Source organism: Chlorocebus sabaeus, chromosome 11, assembly GCF_047675955.1.
Source record: "Chlorocebus sabaeus isolate Y175 chromosome 11, mChlSab1.0.hap1, whole genome shotgun sequence".
NCBI lineage: Eukaryota > Metazoa > Chordata > Mammalia > Primates > Cercopithecidae > Chlorocebus > Chlorocebus sabaeus.
The window spans coordinates 10520020-10532183 of NC_132914.1; positions in this window are offsets into that span (position 1 = coordinate 10520020).

Genomic DNA, 12164 nt, shown 5'->3' on the forward strand with positions numbered 1-12164 from the left:
ATACATGTTAGATTGATTGACATAGTACCACAGGTCACTGAAGTTCTGATCTTTTCAGGGTTGGGAAAGGTATCTTCTTTTTTCCCTATGTGTTTACTTTGTTTGTTTCCTTTACTTTTTTTTTGGGCAGGGGGGAGAGGGGTGGCGGAGACGGGGTCTGGCTCTGTCGCCCAGGCTGGAGTGCAGTGGTGTGATTTCGGCTCACTGCAACCTCCGCCTCCTGGGCTCAAGCTATCCTCCCACCTCAGCCCCCTGAGTAGCTGGGACTACAGGTGTTCAACACCACGCCCAGCTAATTTGAGTATTTTCTTTTGGTAGAGATGGGGTTTTGCCACGTTGCCCAGGCTGATCTTGAACTCCTGGGCTCAAGTGATCCACTCACCTCAGCCTCCCAAAGTTCTGGGATTACAGGTGTGAGCCACCACTCCTGGCCTCCATGTGTTTATTTTGGATATTTTCTGATAATATGTTTTCAAGTGAGCTAATCTTTCCTTCGGCAGTTTCTAATCATTGTTGATCCCATCTATTATATATTCATCTTATCATTTCAGATATTATACTTCTCATTTCTAGAAGATATTTGAATATCTTCCATTTTTCTCTTCACCGTGTTCAATTTTCCTCTATTCTCTGAACATATGGAGTCTATTTATAATACCTGATTTATCATCCTTGCTGATAATTCTATCAGCTTTGTCATTTCTGGGTCTCTTTCTATTAATTTTTTTTCTCCTTATAATGGATCACATTTACCTCCTTCTTAGCAAGCCTGGCAAGAGATGGGGTCTCACTCTGTTGCATGGGCTGGAGTGCAATGGCAGGATCATAGCTCACTGTAACCTCCACCTTCCTGGCCTCCAACAATTCTCCCACCTCATCCTCCTGAGTAGCTGGGACTACAGGTGCGTACCACCATGCCTGGCTAATTTTTAAATTTTTTGTAGAGATGGGGTCTTCCTATGTTACCCAGGTTGGTCTCAAACTCTTGGCCTCATGTGATCCTCCCACTTTGGACACTCAGTGTGCTGGGATTACAGACGAGAGCCACCACACCTGGCCTGTGTGACAATTTTTACCTGGATGCCAGACAGCCGAGTGCCAGATATTGTTGTATTCTTTTAAAAATTGCTGCCGGGGGCGGTAGCTCACGCCTGTAATCTCAGTTTGGGAGGCCGAGGCGGACGGATCACCTGAGGTCAGGAGTTCAAGACCAGCCTGGCCAACATGGTGAAACCGTGTCTCTACTAAAAAAAAAAAAAAAAAAAAACCATCAGCCAAGCATGGTGGTGGGTGCCTGTAACCCCAGTTACTCAGGAAGCTGAGGCAGGACAGTCACTGGAACCTGCGAGACAGAGGTTTCAGTGAGCTGAGATCACACTATTGCACTCCAGTCTGGGCAACAAGAGTGAAACTCCATCTCCAAAAATAAATAAATAAATAAATAAATAAATAAATAAATAAATAAATAATAAATAAATAAAAATTGCCATCTTATTTTATGGGACACAGTTACCTGTTATCAGTTTGATCCTTTTGAGGCCTGCTTTTTATCTAGAACTGTGAAGAATCAGAGGTTTTATGCTACTTCTGAGCAAACACGTTAACCTACCAAGTTTCACAAATATTAGCTAAAGACACAAAACTCCTGGCTCAAAGGCAAAGGACATTACTATTTACAGTGTGGCAAGGAACATGAGATTCCTGTTTGCATGGGTTTTTCTTGCCTCCCAAGTCTCAAAGCAGCAATATGGAAAAGGCCAGATGGATGCTGTGCAACCAGTGGGTCTGCATCACTGCTTGAGCAGTTTGATGTCTGTAAACCTCAGTTTCCTTATGTAAAATGGAAATAATAATGAAACCTAACTTGCTGAGTTGGTACAGGAATTAAAGGAGATGACACTTTTGGTATCTTTGATAATTAGGGTAGAAATTTTCTTTTTCTCCTCTTTGCCATCTCCTACACCTTGTCCCCTCAAATAACCTAACTATCACAAAACATTGAGTGAGTCAAATGAAAGGAGACCTTAGGGAATCTCCCTTGAGCTTAGGGAATCCGAATTTTTATAATGTGCTACAAGCAGTACTATATTTTGTCCCAAAAGGACACATGACCTTCATTACACTGGACAATAAACAAATCTGCCCTTGGTCCTAGAAGGAGACAGTATTTCTGTATTCTAAGGCTGTTCATTATTCCAATATCCTTGAAAAGACCGTCTGGAACAAAAGGTCAGTTAGTGCCTCTGCTTGCAAGACATACAAAAATGTAAGCAATCCATGGATCCATGCTTCCCATCATATTAAAGCTTTACCAGGGCTTTATATAAGTCTAGAACTAATTTGAACACGCAAGGGAGTGAAAAGTCTTCTCAGAACTTTACTGAAAAATCCCGTATACTGAGAACATCTTTCCACTCTGGCAAGTGAAAACACTATTCGTAGCCCTGTGTGAGATCTAGGAGTTGTTCTGCCTACTGCTTTGAAGTGCTTCAGCTCAGAACTCAACCAAAGGCTTGAGAGGATTCCTCTGTAGTTATCTAGAGCTCACTCTTTGTGCATCTCTCTTTTCTCTGGTACTCTAACCCACAAATCTGAGCTGCTTTAGCTTTCTCAAACTCCACACTCTCTCCCCCTCTGAAGCTCAGTGAAACTTCCAGGCTCTGTTTGGGTTCCCCCTTCCTGCACTGCACCTTGGATAGTCTCCCCATGCATTAAGCAGTGGGAATTGTGGGGCTCGCCTAACTTATTCCCCTCCTCTCAGGAATCGCTGTCTTGTGTTATCTGTTGTCCAATATCAGAAAGCCATGGTTCCATATGTTTTCCCAGTCTGCCAGTTGTTTAAGATAGAAGAATAAATCCAGTCCCAGTTATACCATCATGAACAGAATCCAGAAGTCTGAAAATAGATATTAAACTAGCAGATAAATTTACTGTCTCTATATAAAATCCTAACAAATCTAAAAAGCAACTGCCAGAATAAGTAGCAAGGTAACAGAATACAGTTACAAATACAAAAACCAATTGTGTTTCTACATACTACCAGTAAACATTCATGAAATAAATTTTTCATGATAACCTCATTTATAAAAGCATCAAAAAATAAGGTACTTCAGGACAAATGTAACAAAAGACATGTAAGTCCTCTACACTGAAAACTGTAAAACACTGCTGAAAAAAATTAAGGCTTACATAAATAGAGTTGTACCCTATTTGTCATAGCCCGAGGGGTTCTTCTTGCCTGCCACCCTGAAAAAAACAATGAGAATAGCAGGTGTTGCAGCAAAGAGTTTAATAATTGCAGGGCCAGCCAAGTGAGCAGAACGACAGACACTTTTCAAACCTATCCCCACAAGAGTTCAGAGGTTTGGGTTTTTCACTACTACTTTGGCAGGCAGGGGGCTGGAGAATTGAAACAACTGATTGGCTGGGGATGAAATTGCAGGAGTGTCTAAAACTGTACTCACGCAGGCAAGTCATTTCCTGGGAAGGGGTCTCAGGACCAGGTGGCACCTCTTGGTATCCTGAAATGCTAACTCTGAAAAATGTCTCAAAGACCAGTTCTTTAGGTTTTACAATAGTAATATTACCTACAGGAGTAGTTGGAGAAGCTCTAAATCCTGCGACCCCAGCTACATGACTCTGGGCCAGTAAGCAACTTATACAACAAAAACAAGCTAAGCAGTGGCGGGTCATCGTTCAACTACGCCTATTCTTTAGCAAAGTTCAAGCCCCTACCATAATTTTAACTTTGTCTTATGAATGTGGCTTTAACTGTAAACTAAATTCCTCTTACAGTTATCTTGGCCCCCACATTAGAATGAACAAAAAAACAATGTAACCTGAGAGGTTAGAAGCAAGATGGAGTCAACCATATTAGACTTCTCTCATTACTTACGGTTCTGCAAAGGTGGTTTCACATTCATGAATTATAAGACTCAACATTAAGATGTCAATTTTCCCCAAATTTATCTACAGATTCATATCAACCCCAATTGTAACCCCAGCAGGATTTTTTTCTTTCTTTCTTTTTTTTTTTTTTTTTTTTTTTTTTTGATACAGGGTATCACTCTGTTGCCCAGGCTGGAGACCACAGTTCTCTGAAGCCTTGACCTGGACTCAAGCGATCCTCCCACTTTAGCCTCTCAGGTAGCTGGGACCATAGGCACACGCCATCACACTCAGCTAATTTTTAGGTTTTTTTGTAGAGACAGAGTCTCACCATGTTGCCCAAGCTGGTTTGAACTCCTGAGCCCAAGTGATCCTCCCATCTCAACCTCCCAAAGTGCTGAGATTACATGTGTGAGCCACTATGCCTTGCCCCAGCAGCATTTTCTAACAGAAATTAACAGGTTGCTTTTCAAGTGTATATGGAAATGCAAAGGACCTAGAATAGCCAAAACAATCTTGAAAAGACAAGAAAGACTTATAATACCTTTCTTCAAGACTTAATATAAAACTAGAAGAATCAGGAGTGTGTTATTAGCATAATAATAAAGATATCAATTAAACAGAATTAAGTCCAGAAATAGAACTACATTTATACATTCAATTGATTCTCAACAAAGCTCTGAAGCAATTAAGGGAGGAAAAATAGTCAAATAATATTATAGGAAGTCATTATATATCCATATGGGGAAAAAAAGGAACCTCAGTCCTACCTCAACCATATACAAAAACTAATTCAAAATAGATCATAGGCCAGGCACACTGGTTCATGCTTGTAATCCCAACACTTTGGGAGGCCATGTTGGGAGAATTGCTTGAGACCAGGAGTTTGAGACCAGCCTGGACACTATAGCAAAAACAGCCTGTCTCTAAAAATTTTTTAAAATAAATTACAGACATAAACATAAAACTATAAGGCTTCTTAGAAGAAAATACAGATAGAACCCAAATGCCCATCAAAAGAGGAATGAATAAGATGAGAAATACAATAGTTCCCCACCCTTATCTGCAGTTTTGCTTTCTATAACTTCAGTTACCAATGGTCAGCCAAGGTCTGAAAATACCAGATGAAAATTTTCAGAAATAAACTACTTATAAGTTTTAAATTGCATGTTCTGAGTACTGTGATAAAATCTTGCGCTGTCCTGCTCCATCTTACCTGGGACATGAATCACCCCTTCGTCCAGGGGAAACACGCTGTGGACACTCCCTGCCCATTAGCATCCCTCTCAGTTATCAGATTGACTGCCACAGTATAGCAGTGCAAATAACTCTTATTGTACTAAATAATGTCTACAAAGCGCAAGAGTAGTAATGCTGGCTATGCAGACATGCCAAAGAGAAGTGTAAAGTGCTTCCTTTAAATAAAAAGGTGAAGGTTCTTAACTTACTAAAAAAGATATATATATATATATATATATATTCTATGGTAAGAATAAATCCTCTATCTGTTAAATTGTGAAGAAGGGAAAAGAAACATGCTAGTTTTGCTGTTGCAACTCAAACTGCAAAAGTTACTGCCGTGGGCCATGATAAGTGCTTAGTTAAGATGGAAAAGGCATTAAATTTGTGGGTGGAAGATATGAACAGAAACATATTCTCATTGAAGGCAACTGGGTTAGATGCTGTCCACACCAGGGGCCTTGGAACATGTCCCCTGAGGAGAAGGGAGGGCTATTGTATTCATAAAATGTAATACTACCCCACCAAAACACAAAACAAAACCTACTACTGATACATACAATTTCACAGATACTACAGTGAAAGAAATCAAACAAATGCAAAAGGAACATGCTATTGACACAGGATTTTTTGGTGTTGCTCCACAGAGACCTCCATGGCTGGGGGTCCCCTGCTCAAGATCAAGATTCACTTGTATTCACAATAGCAAAGACATAGAATCAACCCAAATGTCCATCAGTGACAGACTGGATTAAGAAAATGTGGCACATATACACCATGGAATACTATGCGGCCGTAAAAAAGGATGAGTTCGTGTCCTTTGTAGGGACATGGATGCAGCTGGAAACCATCATTCTCAACAAACTATCGCAAGAACAGAAAACCAAATACCGCATGTTCTCACTTATAGGTGGGAACTGAACAATGAGATCACTTGGACACAGGAAGGCGAACATCACACACTGGGTCCTATTGTGGGGAGGCGGGAGCGGGGAGGGATAGCATTAGGAGATATACCTAATGTAAATGACGAGTTAATGGATGCAGCACACCAACATGGCACATGTATACATATGTAACAGGTACCCTAGAACTTAAAGTATAAAAAAAAAAAAAAATTCACTCGTGACCACTGGGCTGGCTCCACCCACTGGGCTTGGCAGGCTGTGCTTGGTTCTTGGCTAGCGCTACTGGCCTAGATCTCACACCTACCAAGGGCAAGCCAGGCACGCTAGCTGCTACAGCAGGGCATCACCTCCAGGCACCAGCTTCATGTGAAGCTGTGGCTGGATCAGGTATACTGCAAGTAGCTTCTACCTTGGGCACTGGCGTATGAACGAAGGGAACGCAGTGGTGCCCAAAAAACTCAGAGACACCAGCAACTGTGGAACCTCAAAGGCCAGGTGCAGTGGCTCATGCCTGAAATCCCCACACTTTGGGAGCCTGAGGTGGGAGAATCGCTTGAGGTCAGGAGTTCAAGACCAGCTGGGCCAACATGGCGAAACCCTGTCTCTACTAAAAATACAAAAAATTAGCCAGACGTGGTGGCAGGAACCTGTAATCTCAGTTACTCAGGAGGCTGAGGCAGGAGAATCACTTGAATCTGGGAGGCAGAGGTTGCAGTGAGCCACGATCACACCACTGCACTCCAGCCTGGGTGATAGAGTGAGACTCTGTCTCAAAATAAAAAGAAAAAAAAAAATGTGGTGGGGGGTGTCACAGCATGTTACAGCTCTGGCTCGGGGAATCCCAAGATCTGCACCCCACAGGAGTCTCAGTTCATTTGTGTTACAGTTCATTCATTCCTGCCGTCCACAAGCTTTGCTGAACGGGGGCACATCCCAGCTTGTTCAGTCCCACCAGCCTGAGGCTCCTGGGCTGGCCTGGCCCCACCACCACTTCCCATAACGTGGGGTGGCCACCTGGTGCCAGGAATGGGCAGGAGGGCTACAGCTTTGCAGCTTCTTTTGCATCCGCTGTTCGAAAGGTCCTTGAGTTCTTGTCCTGCGTTCAAGAAGAATGAGGTTACACTGACAACTGCAGAGTGACCAAGGCAGAGAGGACGTTTATTGGGCAACAGAAGAGCTCTCAGCAGAGAGGGGACCCAAAGGTGGGTAGTCCCACCGTGTAGCTGAGTCTGGGAGTTTTTATGGGCTCAGAATAGGGGAGTGTGTGCTGATTGGTCCATAGGCAGCCTGGAAAAAGCACCATTTGACTGGCTAAAAGGCATTGCGGGAGTTCTCACTTGGGTCTTGGATTCTACCCAGAACTGGCAGGTGAGTTTTCAGGTTTCAGGCTGTCTTTGACTCGAAGGTTGGTTTTCACCAGGGACCCCCCCCAAATCTGCCTAGGAATTTGTCTGCTTCCCACCACTATCAGTATCTGTCCATTTATACTAAGTTCTAAAATAGGCAAAATTAATCTATAATTTAAAAAAAAAAAAAAAAGAAAACTTCAAAAGACCAGGCTTGGTGGCTCATGCCTGTAATCTCAGCACTTCGGGAGGCTGAGATGGAAAGATTACTTGAACCCAGGAATTCAAGACCAGCTTGGGCAAAATAAGGAAAACTCATCTCTACAAAAAATAAAAAAATTATCCTAGCATGGTGGCACACTCCTGTGGTCCCAGCTACTCCACAGGCCAACTGGGAGGATCATTTGAGCCTGGGTGGTCGAGGCTGTAGTGAGCCATGTTTGCACCATCGCACTCCAGCCTGAGTGCTAGAGACTCTAGCTCAAAAAAAAAAAAAAAAAAAAAAAATCAGAGCAATAGTTGCCTCTAGGAATAGGAGAAAATGACTGAAAAGGAGCATGAGGAAATTTTCTTGGATGATGAAAATCTTCTAAATTTTTTTAATACAGAGGGGTAACAGTTATGATGCATTTGTAGAAATTAATTGAATTGTATCCTTAAGAGTTGTACATTTCATGATTTATATATTTTGCCTTAACTAGAGAAAACAGAACTTTAAACAAATATGGAACTCTTACTAGTAGGCTTGCTTCACACATCGTATAGTTAAAAAACCACTTATCAGTTAAAAAATCACTTCCTGTGTTTTCTTATATGTGAATAAATGTATACATACAATGAATATAATGGGAACTTGGTTCACTCTTGGAAATATACAATTTCCTAGCTCTGTCTACTGACACTGAAGCAGTGACACACAAGTAGCAACAAACACAACTCATAATCACATCTTGGTTTCTCAATACCATTTTCCACTAAAAGAACCAGGACCCCTCGGTGAAATGACTGATTCTAGGATAAGGGTAAGAGAACTATAAAACTTTTCTAAAATATACATTTGAGGCATACAAGATATTTTGATTGATATACATATACATAGTGAAGTGATTACTACAGTCACGCAAAGTAACATATTCATCATCTCATGTAGTTTCCTTTATTTATTTATTTTTGGTGGTAAGAGTACCTAAAATCTACTCTCCTGGCAAAGTACCAGCATACAACACAATATTAACTACAGTCCTCATGTTACACATTAGAATCTAACTGCAACTTTGTACCTTTTGACCTATATCTTCCCATTTCCCCTACCCCGCCCCGGTAACCATCCTCTTACTCTGTTTCTATGGTGATTTTTGTTTTTAAGACTCTACATACAACAGATATCATATCATATTTTTCTTTCTGCGTGTGGCTTATTTCACTCCGCATGATGTCCTCCAGGTCCGTTCATGCTGAATGCTACAAGATAAACAAGGAACATCTTATGTGTCTGAAAGTAAAGAATTCCTCAAAAAATGATATGGACATGTCAAAAGCATAAAGGAGCCACCATTAAAATATTCCCACTGGCTGCTCCACAAAGGCCCACACCCTCCAGCAACTTCTCAGCCTCATCAGTGGGTGGGCTGCATGTTCCTGTGGTAGGAAACACACCCTTGCCTCAGAGATCTGAATCTCTAATCTTGCAGTTGGGGAAGGGAGCATTTCCTTTAACTTAAGTAACTCCTTTATTAACTCTTCTTCATCCCTAGAAATAACAGCTCCTTTTTGTAGCTGATTCTTCTGTATCATAGAGTCCTCTTTTAGTATCTGATCATCTTTTACTAGAAAACAATTCTTTAAATTTTTCCTGTTAAAATCACCAACATGATATCTGTTTCTGAATGGACCCTGATTGATATAAAAACATATTACTTCTCTTGCATTTCTATCCTTAAAAAATGCACACTTAAATATAACCATGAGGAAATGATAGTGGCAGAAGGCAGACAAAAGGCTAGGCAGATCCCCAGTGAAACCCCATCTCCAAGCTGAAGACAGTTTAAAGCCTGAAAGCCAAGCTACAAGTCAAATCCATGGACCGGATTAAGAACCTGTCTTCCCATTTGGCACGTTTTTCTCTGATTGATCCCCACCTTTCACCCATTTTACATAGACCTACCCTTTCCTAATTGGTTTTCTACACTGTTGTGCCCACCTTTGAGTGGTGTCTTCACTTTAACTTTTTTTGCATACTCACAAACCAATCAGCACACACTTCCCATTCTGAATCCATAAAAGCCCAGATCCAACCACACTGGGTGAGAAACCACCTGACTGCAGGGGTGGGAGACCACCTCCACCTACAGCATCGCCTCTCCACTGAGAGCTGTTCCATCGCTCAATAAAATTCTTCTCCATCCTTCTCATCCTTCAAATTGTCAGCATATCCTCATTCTTCTTGGATGTGGGACAAGAGTTCAGGAACCACCAAACACAGGTACAAACGATAACACAGGCAGCGGGTCAAGTGAGGCCTGAGGGTGGGGGGTGGTGTCACTAACTATGGAGGGGTCCTTGGTTGGCAAAGTGACCGAGAAAAATCCTACATCAGATATATCAGATAAAACCAAAATGAAAGACATTCTACAAAACAAGTAGCCTGTACCTATCAAAATTTCAGTCAAGTAAGATCAATGGCAACTAATTACAATGTGTGACTCTGGCTTGACTCCTGTGATTGTTGGGAAATGGGAAGTAATTATACAGAACATCTATTGAAACATGTGATAAAATTTTGAATACAGACTATGGATTTGATAATATTGTATTAATACTGTAGTTCCTGACTTTGATAAGAGGATGTCCTTGCTTCTAGGAAACACACACTGACATATTTAGTGGTAATGGAAGTTTACTCTCAACTTGTTCAAAATAAACTAATGTATATGGAGGGGAAAGAGAAGAATTTAGGTAAAGTGTGTAGCAGAGTTCTTTGTACTATCCTTGCATCTTCTCTATAAATGATAAATTACATTAAAATTGAAAGTTATCAAAAACTATATTTAGTCCTTGAAATATGGTAAACATGATCATTTTGAAAAGCATCTGAGCCGGGCTCAGTGGCTCACACCTGTAATCCCAGCACTTTGGGAGGTTGAGGAAGGCCGATTATTTGAGTTTAGAACAAGCCTGGGCAAAAACGTGAGACCCTGTCTCTACAAAAAATACAAAAATTAGCTGGGCATGGTGGCTTGCACCTATGGTCCCAGCTACTTGGGAAGCTGAGGTTCTAGGACCATTAGTTACCTTCCTCTCTTATGATTCTACTGAACAGGAGGCATCCTTCCCATTTGATTCAGGACAACAATCCTAAAACTTCTTTCTAAACAAAGTGAACAATTTACCTTGTGTGGGAGAAGGCAGTGTGGGTGTAGGTTTATTGTGGGGAGTGTGGTGGTTAATAATGAGGCTAGAAAGGAGGCAGGCCAGAAATGCAAACAACAACAACAACAACAACAAACCCTGCTCATTTCAATTTTTGCCCCAGCAAGAACCTTGAGTTCAGTTGCCAGGGATGAGAATTCTAACACAGAAAGCACCCAGAAAGGGCACTGAGGTCTGAGAAGCAAGGAAGTGACCCAGGTTGTTTGCCTGTGGTTGGAAAGGGAAACTACCCCTGCTTCCACTCCGACAGCAGACAAGTTAGTCAACCTACTCAGCTGCATTTCTGGCCCATTCCCCATTTCTAACATGAACACTTCCTCCCCTCCAGCCCAATGCTACTCTAGGCAGTCACCAAGAGGCAGGATTTCTGAAATCAAAACTTGAATTAACCAACAAAGGAACATCAGTTCTAGAATGGATTGTAACAGAGATTTTTGTCTTTCTTCTCTGCTGTATCCCCAAGACCTATACTATATATTATGTAGTTTTGGCACATATATTATGTAGTTTTGGCACTGGGCAGTAAAGTTGTGTTGAGTTACTTGATAAAAGCGAGTCTGTAGAAATAACTTAAATGCTCAACGTTAATGTCATTGGTTAAGTAGCAATGCATAGAACTAAATATTATGCTATTAAAAAGTTTATTTGTGAGGATATGGAAAAATATTTGATACATACATATATTTTTGAGATAGGTTCTCACTCTTTCACCAAGGCTGGAGGGTAGTGGCAGGATCATAGCTCACTGCAGCCTCCAACTCCCAGGCTCAAGCAATCTTCCAGCCTCAGGCTCCCAAGCAGCTGGGACTACAGTTGTGCACCATCACATCCAGCTAATTTTTTTTTTTTAAGAGAAGGGGTCTCACTATGTTGCCCAGGCTAGTCTTGAATTCCTGACCTCAAGTGATCCTCCTGCCTCGGAATCCCAAAGTGCTGGGATTACGGGCATGAGCCACAGTGTGGGACCGATACATTACATTTTTGAAAAAAGGAAACAACATATATTCATGAAGGAAATACACACCCTCCTGGTGAGTTTATGTATTTTTGTTTTATTGTTTTCTGTGTTATCTGATCACAAATTCCTTTTATTTTCAGAAAGAAAAAAATATTTCAATTTTATTTATTGGGGCAACATCCAACCCAGATATGATTACTACCTAGCCTGAACTGAATGTGTTACTAACAAACGAAGAAATGCAGAATGGCACACAGTAGGTAGAGCGTAGTGCTTGAGAGCATTGATTATGGAGACTATTTAAATACTGGCTCGATAACTTAATAGCTGTGGGACCCACGGTGTTACTTAGCTTCTATCTGCTTTAATTTACTCATCTGTAAACTTGGGATAACA